The 15,513-nt window shown below is 45.0% G+C and overlaps 1 long non-coding RNA gene across 1 annotated transcript; it reads left to right on the top strand.

Moving 5' to 3' along the window:
• The first annotated feature begins 4,417 nt into the window (after window positions 1-4,417).
• On the top strand, window positions 4,418-9,256 carry LOC111724843. Its single transcript, XR_002773055.1, has 3 exons — window positions 4,418-4,564; window positions 6,212-6,381; window positions 9,129-9,256. It is a non-coding gene; the product is annotated as an uncharacterized LOC111724843 (long non-coding RNA).
• Window positions 9,257-15,513: the final 6,257 nt, after the last annotated feature.

Below are 15,513 nucleotides of genomic sequence, written 5' to 3'. Positions count from 1 at the left end.
CAGTTACTTTTACTTTGGAAGCATATTCTCAATATACCACACCTGGTATATTTGGAAAACCTGAACTATCATTAATTTCAATTCTTGTTTATTAGTGTAACTTAAAAATATATAATTTTTTAACTACCTGCTTAAATTTGGAGGTTTTCCTCCCAAGTCTTAGCGTTACCAATTTAGCTCATTAAATATGTAGCAATGTCTGCCGCATCATCTAAATGAAAAGGCCAATACTCATCATCAAACTAGATTTATCTTCTGTTAGAAAGAGTCTGACTTTACTTTTTAATCCAAAACATGTGCCTTCCACATGGGCACCATTGCACTGCTGACTCCCGGATGTGAGGCAGATGGGGAGCTAGCTATTTCACAAAGCTCTGCCGTGAATGTGGCATGCCATTGGTGGCACACACATGGCATCCAGGACATTTGCTTTGTGCTCCCAGGGCTCCACCTGAGGGGGTGTGCAGTCTTTCAAAGGCAGGTTAGGGGACGGTTATGGTAGAAGAAGTGACTTGTGTTAGTCTGGGTTCTCCAAGAAGCAGACACTGAGATGAGTTTACACATGCAAAGACTTCTCACATAAAGACTTTATTAGAGGAAACAGGGTTGAGAGAAATTGGAGGCGGGTGGGGAGGAGGCTCTGGGGAAGGCTGAGACACCTGCCAGACCACAAGTCAAGTCTGAGGCCATATGAAGGCTGCAGGGTGGAAGTGTCCTAGGTCGTCGTGTCATCTGGGGAAGGTTCGGCAAGCCGTCAGGGAGCTCTCAAAGCTGTCAGGAGAGTCCCATGTCTGAGGGGTAGATCTGCGTCAGTTTCCTGTCCGCACTCAGACGTGAGTTTAGAGTGGCCCGTGGTAGTGGAAATGTGCACATTTGTGCCAATGGATTTGAGAGGGCAGTAACTGAGGACTTAGTCAGCTGAGCTCCGTGTGGTTGGGGGTCTTTGAAGAGCCATCTGCTGGCCACTCGAGGAAATGTTTAAATGAAACTTGACATCCCTTCTGCAGCCTGCATCTTTAACAGATTTGATACAGCAACAGGAAGACATGGACCAAAACACCCCATTTCTTATGCCATGATTTGACTCTTCACAGTAATATACTTGATACTGAACAAATAGTAGATTTGGAGTATCTTGATTAAAGAAGGCTGATGCCAGTATTTTGAATTGTCCTTGTTTTGCACCTAGGACTTTTTTTTTCTTTTTTGAGGCTGTCTCACTTTGTTGCCCTTGGTAAAGTCCTGTGGTGTTATAGCTCACAGCAACTTCAAACTCTTGGCTCCATCAGTTCTCTTGCCTCAGACTCCAGAGTAGCTGGTGACTATAGGCGTGCACCACCATGCCCACTTAGGATTTCTACTTTTAGTAGAAATGGGATCTGGCTCTTGCTCAGGCTAGTCTCAAACTCCTGAGCTCAAGCAATCCACCTGCCTCAACCTCCCAGACTGCTAGGAATACAGGTGTGACCTACTGCACCCAGCCTCTGTATATGATTTTTAAACCTTAAACTAGAGTTAAACTTGTGGAAAAGAAAGACACAAAAGGCCAACACTAATTCACAACAGCTATGTTACCTTGTAATAATAATGCAGTTGAATTTTTTTTTTACAGAAAAGTATGCATTTACAATCCTTCTCAATGATCACAACAAACCCTCGTTTGATTGTAAAATTAAGTTTATTATTGAAAACTTAAAAACAAGACGTATAGAGCCCAGCATGGTTAAGCAGCTTGCCCAAGGTCACTCCATAAGTAAGTAGGAAGACTGGGTCTCCAACTCTTGTTTTTGGCCTTCTAGATCAGACTTCTTTGCTGACAGAGGCTCTTGTGTTTCAAGTCTGGAAGATGAGGAAGGAAGCAGTGATGTTTGGGGCATCTTATGCCCTCTATGGTTCAAGAGAAAGCCTGTTCTAAGGCTCAGATGTCTTAAATACAAAGATTTGATCACAAGTCAATGACTAATGAAAGTTTATTGTCTGCGATGATGTCAGATTCTGGTCCAAGGGTTTAATCTTTCTAATCATATATTCTATACATGATTCAAAAGAGAAAAATTCAGAAGAAATCCTTAAAGATATAAATATTGAGCAAAAAGTAGAGCTCTGATGACTCTGGAGGTGGAAAGGGCTGTCAGATGCCAAGGCCGAGGGAGGGGATGGATTTCCATGGAGCACTGAGAGACCTCTGAAGATATCACTTCTCCTTCACAGCAGTCCTCTGTCACTTGGGAAGCTTCTGAAAATCTCCAATGCCGAAGCCACACCCAGAACCAATTACATCAGAACCTTCATGGAAGGCTGGCATTAGGAAGTTGTTAAGGCTTTCCAGGTGACTCTAATGTATCACTAAGGAGAAGAACCACTGCCCGAGTGCTTAACATATAAGTTGGTAATCCATATTTGTTGACTAAATGAATATCAGAAACAGAACTGAAAAAAGAGGAAACTTTGAGAAACTAAAGATGATGCTTTTTATACCGATGGAAGACCCTGAGATCCTCACTCAAAACACAAACGCTCTTCATTTAGAAGCAGTTCTGCCTACAAAGTGTGGATGTCAAGCTTCTCAGCTCATGATAAGGATGAGAAGGGAAGATTGTGCTCCACGGAGCAGCTCACCAAAAGCGGGAAAGACAAATGTGGCAGATGCCAAGACAAGAAATATACACCCAACTGCTGTGGTTGATCATGGCCCCCAAAGTGTGTAGGTTGGAAAGGTAACCCCCAATGCAGCGGTGTTGAGAGGAAGGGCCTTGGTGAGGTATTAGTCATGAGGCTCTTCCCTTGTGAACAGATCAATGTCATTATGGCAGGACTAGGCTAGTTATCATGGGAGCAGGTTCCTGATAAGAAAGAGGAGTTTGTCCCCATCCCCTCTCTTTCCCATATACTTTCCTGCCCTTGCAATTTTCGCCATGGGGTAATGCAGCAAGAAGGGCCTTGCTAAGTGTAGGCCCCTTGATCTGGGACTTGCCAACCCCTAGAACTATAACAAATTAATCTCTGTTTCATATAAATTACCCAATCTTTGGTATCCTGTTATAATAAAACAGACTAAGATATCCACAGAGCAGGAGATAGAACTCTAGGGAGAGTCGTCTGGGGCAGTTTCATACCAGGGCAAAGTGACCCACCAGGCCCCGTTTCCCTGAAAGCTTCATTGTATTAGAACAGCACAGTAATTGGTGTTCACAACTGAGTCATCTAGCAGAGGTGATGTTCTGTTCCATCTGCTCCATGGAAGGAGGCACAGGAGAAATGGCGGAGCATTAGGCTTCTGGAACACTGGCGGTAACAAGCCGCCCTGACTACAGCTGTGATTTGTTTCTGAAACCCTGATGGGTTTAGCAGTTAGTAAATGCATTACTTTGAAGTCTGCAAGAGAAACTGCTTCCTAAGAGGTAGTTAGGAAATTTCTCACTGGAGCAAGCCGTCCCTTTGTCAAAGAAGGCCCCTCTCTGGAAAAAGGGGAAACTAGTGGTTGACAGACCTCTTTGGAGAGAAAACCTGGACTGGGCAAAGCGGTCCGAATACAGATTTCTTAAAGTGGAGGGTTAAGCTTTTTCTTAGTTTTGTAAATTAAATGTCTTTTTTTTTTTTTTTTAGCAGAGATTCGTTATTTTCTTCAAAGAGATTTGCTTTCTCCGCAGGGCGTTACATTGCTCTTGTCTGTAACATATCGCCTGTTCTTAGGAGTTGTGTGTGTTCTCAAACAAGATGGAGAGCTGGACAGGAGTTTCCATGGGAACAGGAGGGCTCTGCAGACTTGAACTTGACCTCATGCTACAGAGGACCGTGCAAAGGAAGTAGATGTGTCTTGGAGGCCAAACCATTTAAGCCTGATCACCCCAGAACATAGATATGTTGGGTTGCTACTTTCCGATGTAACTTCACCTGTCTCACTCAAGGCCGCAGCAGGAGCTCTCGTGGGGGAGGAGGGACTTTCCCGGAGCAGAGACAATCCTACTACTTCCTTGAGTTCAGGAAATGAAAACGTGAAAGGCGAACTTTACACTGGGGGAGAAAATTCCCTTATCCCCCTGCACTTCCGGGTCAGCCGGTCCACCCGCCGCAGGATGTGGCAAGGTGGGAGCGGCCCTTACATTTGGAAGGAGATAAGAGCTCCGAGGGCGGGGCCAGGGGGAAGCTCCGAGGGCAGCCACCCTATTTGGAGGCATCAGGTGTTAGCTGTTCTTTACGTTGCAGTCCCTTTTTATGAGACGGCTGTGAGAATTCCTTTCTGACGATGCCCCCCAGGCTCCTGCTGCGTGATAACGGGGAAGGCCGGTCCCACAGTAGAATGAAGCCCAAGATGGCCGGAGAGAGGCAGTGAGCAGAGGTCCCCAGCAGAGGGCGGCGGAGCGCAGCCGCGCCGAGCGCGCCCGACGGCGGTAGCGTCAGAGGCTAGAGTGGGGCCCATCGCAAGGCGGTTAAAGTGCAGACTTAGGGGGAACCCGCCCCTGGGGTGTGAGGAGCAGCCCCAGGGGCTTCACGGAACTCGCTAGAGGACACACTAAAGGGCGCCGACAGTGACAATTCGCAAGCTGGATGGAGCCCGCATAGCGTGAGTATTTCATGGATACCAAGTACAAACCGAGGGGCCTTCAACATTGGGAAACACTTGGAATCCGACTTGGATTCAAAAATTGTACTCACCACCGACTAGCTATGTGACTTCAGGCTGTCCACCCAAGGCCTCCCAGGCTCAACTTCCTTACACAACAAAATGGGTACCTAACATTTCTCCTCCAACCTCTTGAGGTTGTTTCAAAGACCGAAGGCGATAGGTTCAAATATATTTTGTAAATGGTAAAATACTGTATCAGACTTAAAGTATTATTTTATCTTTGAAAGTTTTCCAAGTGAAATGAGGAAACATTAAAAACATCTTTTGTTTTGTTTTGTTTTTGTGCAGTTTTTTGCCGGGTCTGGGTTTGAACCCGCCACCTCTGGCATATGGGGCCGGCACCCTACTCCTTTGAGCCACAGACGCCACCCAAAAACATCTTTTGTTTTTATTAATAATCTCTTTCCCTGACAAAGGCTTCAGTGGATTTTACCCAGCAGGTGTGGGAAGCCCAGAGTGTATCTGTCCCAGTTAGTTCCACTGCCTCCCGCCCCCCAGGGGGAAAGGCTTAGGGGCAGCACTTGGGACACCAGGTAGAGGCCAGGGTGGTGCCCACATCTCTGACTTACAGTAAAAATAGAAGCTGCTTCTCAAGCAAATAAATAAAATGCAGAAAAAGCAGCTCAGCGCATATCCAAGATTCGCAAACAGAAAAAAAAATTGTTTTAAGTCATGAAATTACAGTTTAAAGAATGTCGAAGTTCTGAGTCAAAATCCATAAGACAATTAATCCACACGTTCTATTCAGTTAGCTTTAATTGGCCCATATCTGATGAGCAGCTCTTTTAGGCGGGCACTGTGGAAGTTACAATGTTAACTACAGTAGCGCCTCCCTAGTTGACACCGCCTTATGTTGACCATTTCCTTACATTGACCTGATTTTCATAGACCAGAAATGCGCTACATGTCCAAGAGCCCTAGTTCCTTATGCTGACCACATCTGTATGGTGACCAGTTTGTTACAGTCCCAAGGGTGGTCAACTTACAGAGGTGTCTGCCTTGCCCTTAAGGGGCTACAATCTTCAGAGGAAAATACTAACAAAAGCCGTGTTGAGCCAGACAGGAGCCATGAGATTCTGCACCTGTGCCATCCAGTATGGCAGCTGGCCACGTGTGGCCACTGTGCACTTAAAAGTCAAAAATCCAGAGAGGCTGCGCGTGTACACCCTGGAGTTCAAAATCCTGGTGCAGAAAAGGGAATGTAAAGTGTCTCATTGATCAATTTCATACCTGTTACATGTTGGAGTGATATTTGGGGTATATTGGGTTAAATAAAATTTATCAGTTTATTTTAATTGGTTTTTCAGTAGACAAGAACGAGTGAGCTGATAAATTTATTCATGTGGAAATCCTAAGACCCAAATGAGGTTTAATTAGATGTTATGGCGTCCCTGTTAGATTGAGTCCTGTCAGGCTTGCAGCGTTCTCAAGAATCTCCTTCCCTAGCACGTCTCTTCTTTCCACCTAACTGTCGTTCCTCAAAATGTAGTTAGAAGAGAGAAAGAGAGAGAGACACACACACACACTCCGTTTTCCCCTGATTCCAATCAAGAGTCTAAAATGCTTGTTCTTTATCTTTTCCAGATTCAGGAAGCAACCCAAAACACACAACTAACCACGGCAAGTGTCTAATGTTCTGAGTGCTCTGGGCCAGGGGCACCTTTGCCACTGTTCTGTTTCCTCCTGCCAATGAGAACTCCTTCTCCTTAAACACCTGGCATGGATGGTCAACTAACTAGATGAAAAACAGACTGGTGAGAATCCTTTAAGCTGCCTGTGTAGCCTGGGGTTGTACCTAGTTCACTCTGCCTACAACAGTGCCTGTTGCGTAGTCCATGTGCTCACCAGACAGCTGTGTTGATAAAGTGTAAATGTTGTTATTCTCTAGGAAAGAGAAGTCAGTCACTGAAGGAAGCATGAAGGCTAATGTTTTCTCTTTTAAATGGTTAGTGGTGAGAAGTTTGCCCTTTGGAGAGTCTGATTTTATTCTGCTCTTAAAAGCTGCACCAAGGCTCGGTGCCCATAGCTCAGTGAGTAGGATGCCAGCCACATACACTGAAGGTGGTGGGTTCAAGCCTGGCCTGGGCCTGCTAAACAATGACAACTGCAACCAAAATATAGCCAGACGTTGTGGCTATAGTCTCAGCTACTTGGGAGGCTAAGGCAAAGAATCACTTAAGGCCAAGAGTTGGAGATTGCTGTGAGCTGTGATACCAGGGCACTCTACCAAGAGTGAGACTCTGGTTCAAAAAAAATAAAAATAGAAAATAAATAAAAGCTGCACCAAGCCTGACACCTTCATGCAATTGTCACTGCATACCTTCCCTGCCCCCACAGCCCAGCACTGTCCCTTTCTTTTCCCGTACCTTCCTGAAGCTGCGAGCTGTCTGAGTTTTCTCCCTTTGCAGCACTGAACCACACAACGAAGGGCTCAGGCAGCTGCAGGTATGTTCACTGCAGCGATTCTAGAAAATGCTTTGTAATTACTAAGCAGAAGGCGTGCAGTCTGAGGGGGTTGGAGGACTAGGTCTTCAAATATAAAATCTGTTTCCTTTTGGCATTTTATATTTAGCTCTTCCTGGCTGCAGGAGAAATGGGAAAGCTCTGAACACCTGACCAGATGAATTTTCAACAGAAATTTGTAAAAATTAGATGACTAAAGATTTGGGGCACTTTTTTGAGGATGTATTGGCCACTAGTGCACCTTTTGTGAAGTATCTGTTGGAGTCTTTTACCACTTTTTTTTTTTTTTTTTTTTGAGACAGCCTCAAGCTGGCGCCCTGGGTAGAGTGCCGTGGCATCAAAGCTCACAGCAACCTCCAACTCCTGGGCTTAAGCAATTCTTTTGCCTCAGCCACCCAAGTAGCTGGGACTACAGGCGCCCACCGTAACACACGGCTATTTTTTGGTTGTAGTTGTCATTGTTGTTTGGCAGGCCGAGGCTGGATTTGAACCTGCCAACTCTGGTGTATGTGGCTGGCTCCTTAGCCCCTTGAGCTACAGGCACCGAGCTGCCTTTTACCATTTTTAATCGGTTGCCTGTCTTCCTATTGTTGATTTGTGAGCATTCTTTATATAATCTGGGTGCAAGTCATTTGTTAGACACATGTGTTTGAATATTTTTCCTGGACTGCAGTTTGTCTATTTATTTTCTGAATCCTATCTTATCATGAGCTGAAATTTTAAATTTTGGTGAAATCCAACTTTTTCTATGATTAGTGCTTTTTTTGTTCTAAAACTCTTTGCCCACTTAAGCCCATCAAGATATTACGGTTCACTCTAGAAGCTTTGTAACTGTGGATATTTCTTTTCTTTTTTTTTTTTTTTTTTTTTTGAGACAGAGCCTCAAGCTGTCCCCCTGGGTAGAGTGCCATGGCATCACAGCTCACAGCAACCTCCAACTCTTGGGCTCAAGTGATCGTCTTGCTTCAGCCTCCCTAGTAGCTGGGACTATAGGCTATACCCAGCCAGTTTTTCTATTTTCAGTAAACATGGGGTGTCACTTTTGCTCAGGCTCAAACTTCTGAGCTCAAGTGATCCCTGCATTAGCCTCCCAGAGTGCTAGGATTACAGGTGTGAGCCACTGTGCTCTATCATCTATTTTCAACTAACTTTTGTATATGGAGTGGGAAAGGGGTTGAGGTTCAATATTGTTAAAGACTTTTCTTTTCCCATTGAATTAGAGCCAATGACTGGAAACAATCCAAATGTCCAGGGTAAATAAATAGATTTTCATTATTGGATTCCAGGTCCAATAACAGAATAATTCATGAAACAAGGAAATACATCAGCAATTTTTTTTTTTTTTTTAAGAAAAGAGCTAACTATAAACACATGCAACAACCTGAATGAATCTCAAAAACACTATGTTGGGCAGCGCCTGTGGCTCAGTGGGTAGGGCACCGGTCCCATATACCGAGGGTGGCAGGTTCAAACCCAGCCCTGGCCAAAATGCAACAACAACAAAAAAATAGCCAGGCATTGTGGCGGGGGCCTGTAGTCCCAGCTACTTGGGAGGTGGAGGCAAGAGAATTGTTTAAGTCCAAGAGCTGGAGGTTCCTATGAGCTGAGACTCCACCACACTCTACCAAGGGTGACAAAGTGAGATTCTGTCTCTATAAAAAAACAAACAAACAAAAACATTATGTTGAATGAAAGAAGCCACACAAAGAAAGAAAAGTTCTTACTGCATAATTCTACATACATAAAATTCTAGGACAATTAATTCTGTATTAACAGAAAGCAATGGTCAGTGGTCACCTTGTTGGGGGTAGGGACAGGAATGTTATGGTATGAAGGAAACGTTCTAGATCTTGTTCTGGGTATTTGTTAAATACGCACAGACAATTGTCAGATTCATCCTTCTGAACATCCAATGTCTGCGCGTTTCATTGTATGTTAATTACACCTCGATTTAAAGTATATTAAAGAAAAAAAGTGTTAGATTGTGAACCCTTCTGGACTATGCCCAAGAAATAGCAAGGTTCCTTCTTCTCTGCAGATGGCTTGCTGTTGAAGGCTGAGAAACAGAGACCACGCACAGCCCTTCACTTCTTCTTCACAAGACCGTGGGAGACATTTTTTATTACATTGGCTAGGAGACTTGCATTCAAAACCAGCTGAGTAAATAATGGGACTTTGGTGAGTTGTTTTTCCCCCTCTGTTGGAAATTTGAGCCTGGTGTATCTTTCCCAAGCACATTTCATTTAGAAGACAATTTACATTTGTACAAAATCATGGCTACAGCCCATCTGCTCAATGATTATGTAAGATCCAGCGCTCATTAGAGTGTGACGTGCCTTGATCTTAGTGAGCACATGAACTTGCATGCTTGGGATTCAAGTTCCTCTAAAATAACTTCCACCTCCAACCAGCTACCAGTAGCCCGCTGTTTCTGACATTTTCTTTAGAACATTACAGTTAATATTTGTTTTAAGGAGATTGAATTATTGGGGGGCTTTAAATTCCCAATTGCTGTAGCAGATTTTCTGCTACAGTTAAGCAAGATGGTGTTGGCAGTTGTGGAGGGGTGTGTGCCAGAGGAAGAGCTGTTTGTTATATATACCTGATGATTTTATCACTGAAGATTATTTGTAACAATGAAATAGCTGGAGCCGTAACATGATTAATATTAATATATGCAGATAAATGTGTTAGGAATGGAATTAGCATAATTTCTGTGCTTTGGTTTCCCCTTAGAGGTTGAGAGTCCTAGTTTATTTACAGTCTGCAGTCAGCACAGCCAGGCAGCAGTGTCGCTGGACAGATGGCAGGGAAGGGGAGGCCATGTGCCATGGGTGACTGTTAACATTACAGCGTCTGGATGCCGCTCTTCAAAGAAGCCAAAGCCAAGGGGGAAAGCAGATGAAAACAAAGGCTCTTTTTGTCTCCCGGAGTCCTTAACCCTTCCATTTACCCGCCTTTGTCCTAGTTTCACCTACCAGAACTTCAGAGGGAGGGGAGTGGGGAGACAAAATGAGATGTCGGGGCCACCAGTGCCAAAAGCAGAACCTTGGAGGAGTAAGGAACTAGGGAAGAGGCCACGGCCACCAGCTCCTGGGCACCGGTATGGAGCAGGAATTGTAACTGGGGGAGAAGGTGGGCTGGGAGATGCTGGAGACAAAGACAGGTCAGGAAGGTGGCCCACAGGCCACACAGATTCTCCAAGCTGAGGGTGGGATGGGGCCTGGAGGTACAGGAAACACCCTCAGAAGAGGAGTCTGGCGGGGGCCACAGGGAGTTGCATGTGATGGAGACTCTACAGTTGCTGACACAGAGAAGAAATTCTAGGCCATTTAGGAGAGAACAGAATTCAGCCTCAGGACAGAGAGGTCCGAGGGTGGAGAGTAAATGCCCCACTTGAAAATAGGCCCAGGGAGACGACCCACGAGGTGGTCTGCTGTGTTGAGGTGTATGTCTGGGCGTGGAATTGCAGAATCAGGTGGTAACTCTGTTTCCCTTTTTGAGAAGCTGCCAAGCTGTCTTCCACAGCGGCTGCACCATTTTACATTCCCACCCACCACGTGTGAGAGTTCCGATTTTCCACCTCCTCACCCACGCTTTTTCAATTTTTTATTTTAGCCATCTTTGCAAATGTGAAATTGCAGGTGTGACTAAAGATGCTGAGCGTCTTTGCAGGTGCTTACAGGCTGCTTGTACCTCTTCTGTGAAGAAATGTCTGTTTTTGTCTTTTTTTTTTTTTTTTTTTGAGACATAGTCTCACTCTGTCACCCTCGGTAGAGTGCCGTGGCGTCACACCTCACAGCAATCTCGAACTCTTGGGGCTAGGCAATTCTCTTGCCTTAGCCTCCCATAGTAGCTGGGACTATAGGTGCCCGCCACAACGCCTGGCTATTTACAGACAGGGTCTTGCTCTGGCTCAGGCTGGTCTCGGCCTCCCCCAGTGCTAGGATTACAGGTGTGAACCGCCTTGCCCAGCCTGTTTTGTCGATTTTTAAGTTGATCTTTCTTTTAGTGTTACGTTGTCAGAATTCCTTATGTATTCTGGATACAAGTTCCTTATCAGTATGTGATTTGCAAATATTTTCTTCCATTCCGTGAGTTATCTTTTCACTTACTTGGTGGTGTTCTTTGAAGCACTATGTAGTTGATTTTGATAAAGTCTAATTTGCGTATTTTTCCTTTGGTTACTGTGCTCTAGGTGTTACCTATCAGAAGCTATTGCCTAACCTAAGGTTTCAAAGATTCGCTCCTATGTTTTCTTCTAAGAGTTTTATAGTCTTAGCTTTTATATTTAGGTCTTTGGTCCATTTTAAGTTTTTTTTTCTTTTAGAGTCAGAGTCTCACTATGTCACCCTTGGTAGAGTGCCATGTCATCACAGCTCATAGCAACCTCAAACTCTTGGGCTTGAGTGATTCTCTTGCCTCAGCCTCCCAAGTAGCTGGGACTACATGCATCTGCCACAACACCTGGCTATTTTTTGTTGCAGTTATCATTTTCGTTTAGCTGGCCTGGGCCAAGCTTGAACCCACCAGCCCTGGTATATGTGGCCAGTGCCCTAACTGCTGAGCTATAGGCACTGAGCCATTTTAAGTTAATTTTTACATATGATATGAGATAGGAGTTAAAATCTAGTTGTCTCAGCACCATTTGAATTGTCTTTATGACCTTGTCGAAAGTCAATAATCCATCAATATAAGGGTTTATTTCTAGACACTCAATTCTAGTCCATTAATCTACATGTCTGTCTTCACACTGGCATCCTCTAGAAACAAGAGAGCAGCAGAGTGGTTCTTAGCAGTGGGAACCCTTGAAGAGCCCACCTAACACCCCGTACACTTCCGCAACCCCCATGAAGTAGTACCAATCTGGTCTGGTCCATGGTCTATTGGGAAGGGAGCTGCACAGCTGGGGGTGAGTGGCAGGCAGGTGAGCAAAGCTCCATCTGCACTTACAGCCTCTTCCCATCTTGGCATCACCGCCTGAGCTCCTTCTCCTGTCCCACTTCCCATTCATGGAAAATTTGTCTTCCATGAACCACAAAACTTGTCCTTGGTACCAAAAAGATTAAGGACTGCCGCCATACAGAGAGTCATCTTAGAGAGCACAAAGCCAATTTTTCATGGTATCAGTTGAAGACCCTAAAAAGTGCTAGAGAATTTCTGGAGGCATCATAAAAACAGGATGGGAAACATGGAGGGGGGTAGGGTAGACTTTTTTTGTATTCCCTCTATCCAACAAGGTGGGGAAGGTGGCAAGCCTTTGCCCTCAGCAGTGACTTGGACCCCTTAGTTGTGCCCCAAACAGTATAAAGTGCTGTCCCAGCTGTGTATAAGAGATGTGTAGGACCTGATAATAGTTCTGTTTGACTCTGGCCACAAGTACTTTTCTGGATACGTCCTACTCTGACACTTGTCCCACCCCATCTTCTCTGTAGATGTGAGGCACTCCAGCCCAGCTCTGCCGGGGGTATGACGGCTGACTCCCCTCATGCTTCCAGCCCTCCCTTGGCTACCTTCAGTCTCATATTCCCAGAGGTACTGGTTTCCCGTGGATGCTGTAGGAATTAACACACAAATTTATGAAATAACACAGATTTATTCACTTACGTTTCTGGAAGTCAGAGTTCAAAGTCGGTTCCATGGACTAAAATCATGGCATTGGTAGGACTGATTCCTTCCAGAGGCTCTAGGGGAGAATGTATTTCCTTCCCTTTTCCACTTCTAGATGGCACCTGCATCCCTTGGCTCATGTCCCTTTCTTCATCTTTAAACCCATCCGGTAGCATCTTGTCTCTGTAGTCACGTCACCTTCTGCCTTCTGCGGTCCGGTCTTCCCTTGCTTGTCTGATCAGGACACTTGTGATTACATTTAAGCCCCTCCTGGATGATCCGGGATGATTTTTCCACCTCAGAATCCTTAATCTTATCTACATAGTCCCTTTTGCTATAGAAGGTAAAGTGTACAGGTTCTGGGGTTTAGAGAGAGGGGCTGCTATTCAGCTTGCTACACTGGGGGTCACTTATGTGGCTGGCTGTACTGGCCTATGATAGCAGGTTTCTGTTCTGACCAGTTGGGGTCCATGCCAGTTGTCTACATTTTAACTATAGTTTCACTTCTCAGAAGTTGTCAAATATTTTGATTATTATCCCTATTTTCAGCCCTCTTTGTCAAGGAAATGAGTGGATATAAATTTGTACGAGGCTAAAAGAGGCAGCAAGTGAGCTTAAAATGTGTGAAATGTATTGATTTGCGTTCTGCTGTTAGAAAGTCAAGTGTGAATCCAGGAAAGGAAAACCTAGAAGAGTCCAGAGATGGGTCTGTCACATGCATCTGAAATATCGGAGACGGTTAAGGCAAAAGCCACAGTAAAGAGCAGTTCATTCACCTGCTGAGCAGGCATAAACAGATGGATAGAGAACTGTCCCAGGTACAGAGATGGCCTGAGAAACCAAACAAGGGCTTATTTCTGTGCAAAAAAGATAAGGCTATGCCCAGGACAGCCTGGAAGCTGGACTCCAGAGAGGACTGACCCAGAGCAACCAAGAACTGAGCAAGCACGTGGAGCACATTTGCTCCCCACCCCTACCCGCCACCGGGGTCTCTGCTGTGGACTGGTGACTTCCCTCTTTCCTTTGTCAGCAATGCCTCCCAGGGAGTAATCTCAGTGTGGATCAGTCACACGAAATCCCTTGGCAAAACCAAGGATCTGGACCTCTTCCCACAATAGTCAAAATCTCTGGGTGGGGGTGGGCTGTGGAATCTGTATTTTTTTGAGACAGAGTCTCACTCAGTAGAGTGTTATGGCATTGTAGCTCAGAGCAACCTCAAACTCTTGGGCTCAAGAGATTCTCTTGCCTCACCTTCCTGAGTAGCTGGGACTATAGGTGCCAGCATGGCTATTTTTAGAGACTGGGTTTCACTCTTGCTCAGGTTTGTCTTGAACTCCTGAACCCAAGCAATCCATCCACCTTGGTCTCCCAGGGTGCTGAGATTACAGGAAAGAGTCACTGTGCAGGGCTTGGAATCTGCATTTTAATGAGATTAGCTAACTCTTAACATGCTGAAGGTTCTAGGCAGGAGCACTGTGTACTGTCATATTTGAGGAGACTTAGGAACATCATTTTTTCATATGATTCTGAATAAATTTGAGTCACCCACAAGTACAAGAGAAACAGTCATAACCATCATGGGAAGAGATCTCAGAATCCAGAAGACCTGGGAGGGCAGACAGATTTCTACTTCATTGGCCATCTGTGATTGATTGGTAGTGACTGCCTGGATCTTGGTGTTGAGATGAATGATAAGGCCTTGCCTGGGCTTGGACAGGAAGAGAGCAGCGGTCAACTAGTAATGTCTGCCTTGACCAGAGGTTAGGGGTGGTAGTTGGTGAATGTGCACCTCCTTCTGCCACTTTTCTCCTTGGAAGACCCAGCTGTACTTTCTCTTTTTGTGGTAAGGTACAATGTACATACAAAATACTGGATGGAAACATGTATTAATATGTACAGTTTAAAGAACAAAATTAAAAGACATCCTTTTAAAAATTTCTCTAGAGAGCAGGTTCCAAAATCTCCTTGGGTAACACGTTGCATTGTCTCACAACTTTCTTAATGTCTAATTTAAATAAATCCCTCTTGGCACAATTTAAGTCCAGTCCTTTTCATTTTATCTTCAGGGAAAAACAGAACAGCTGCTTCTGCTCCCTGTTTCAATATGCCTGCCTGTTTTAAAGAATTCAGTTCTTCATAAGAAAAAAATTAATGAGACTCTTCTATTTTAACGAGTTACTTGTTTGGTGGATTGGCATATTTCCTCCCCCAAGCTCAAAATTCTTGGTTACAGTGACAAATCAGAATAGAACATTGAGAGTAGAAGAAATTTGGATGTCATGCAATTAATCCTCTCTTTTCACAGGTGGGACAGAGGCCTAGGGAAATGGAGGACGTGGTTTACCCACACAGCAGAACTAAGCCCCAACCTCCCCACCTCTGAACTCAGAGTTACATCTACCAGATTATGCTATTTCAACAATCAGTGTGTTTGAAGTAAGAGAGTAAGTCCAGGACTAAACATGTGTTGGAGTTCATTTTCATACACGTCAATGGTTTTCTATGCCAAGTTCCTGAGTCTTTTTGCCAGAGGGCTTCAGATCTAGGGGTGAGGGAGGCCAAAGGAACTGGGGGACGAGTTCCCCAGGGACAGCCCTCAAGCAATGAGAAAACGGGGGGGGGGGTAGATACTGGGGATTCCTCGTCCCTTCCTTCATGAGACAATCCTGGGGTCTTTGTTCGCTGGTGACTTAGGGGCTCCTCCGTAGGTGTGAGCCTGCTTGTCCTCCCCAGCCACTCTCTAGCGTGCCTTCTGCTTGCCTTCCTTGCTCCCTCCACAACTGCCCTACTTCCTCGTTATGCTTCTGAGATCA

The sequence above is a fragment of the Otolemur garnettii genome, unplaced genomic scaffold, assembly GCF_000181295.1.
Source record: "Otolemur garnettii isolate 467f Iridium unplaced genomic scaffold, OtoGar3 scaffold00027, whole genome shotgun sequence".
In the NCBI taxonomy this organism is placed as follows: Eukaryota; Metazoa; Chordata; class Mammalia; order Primates; family Galagidae; genus Otolemur; species Otolemur garnettii.
This window is presented reverse-complemented; position numbering and strand designations above follow the sequence as displayed.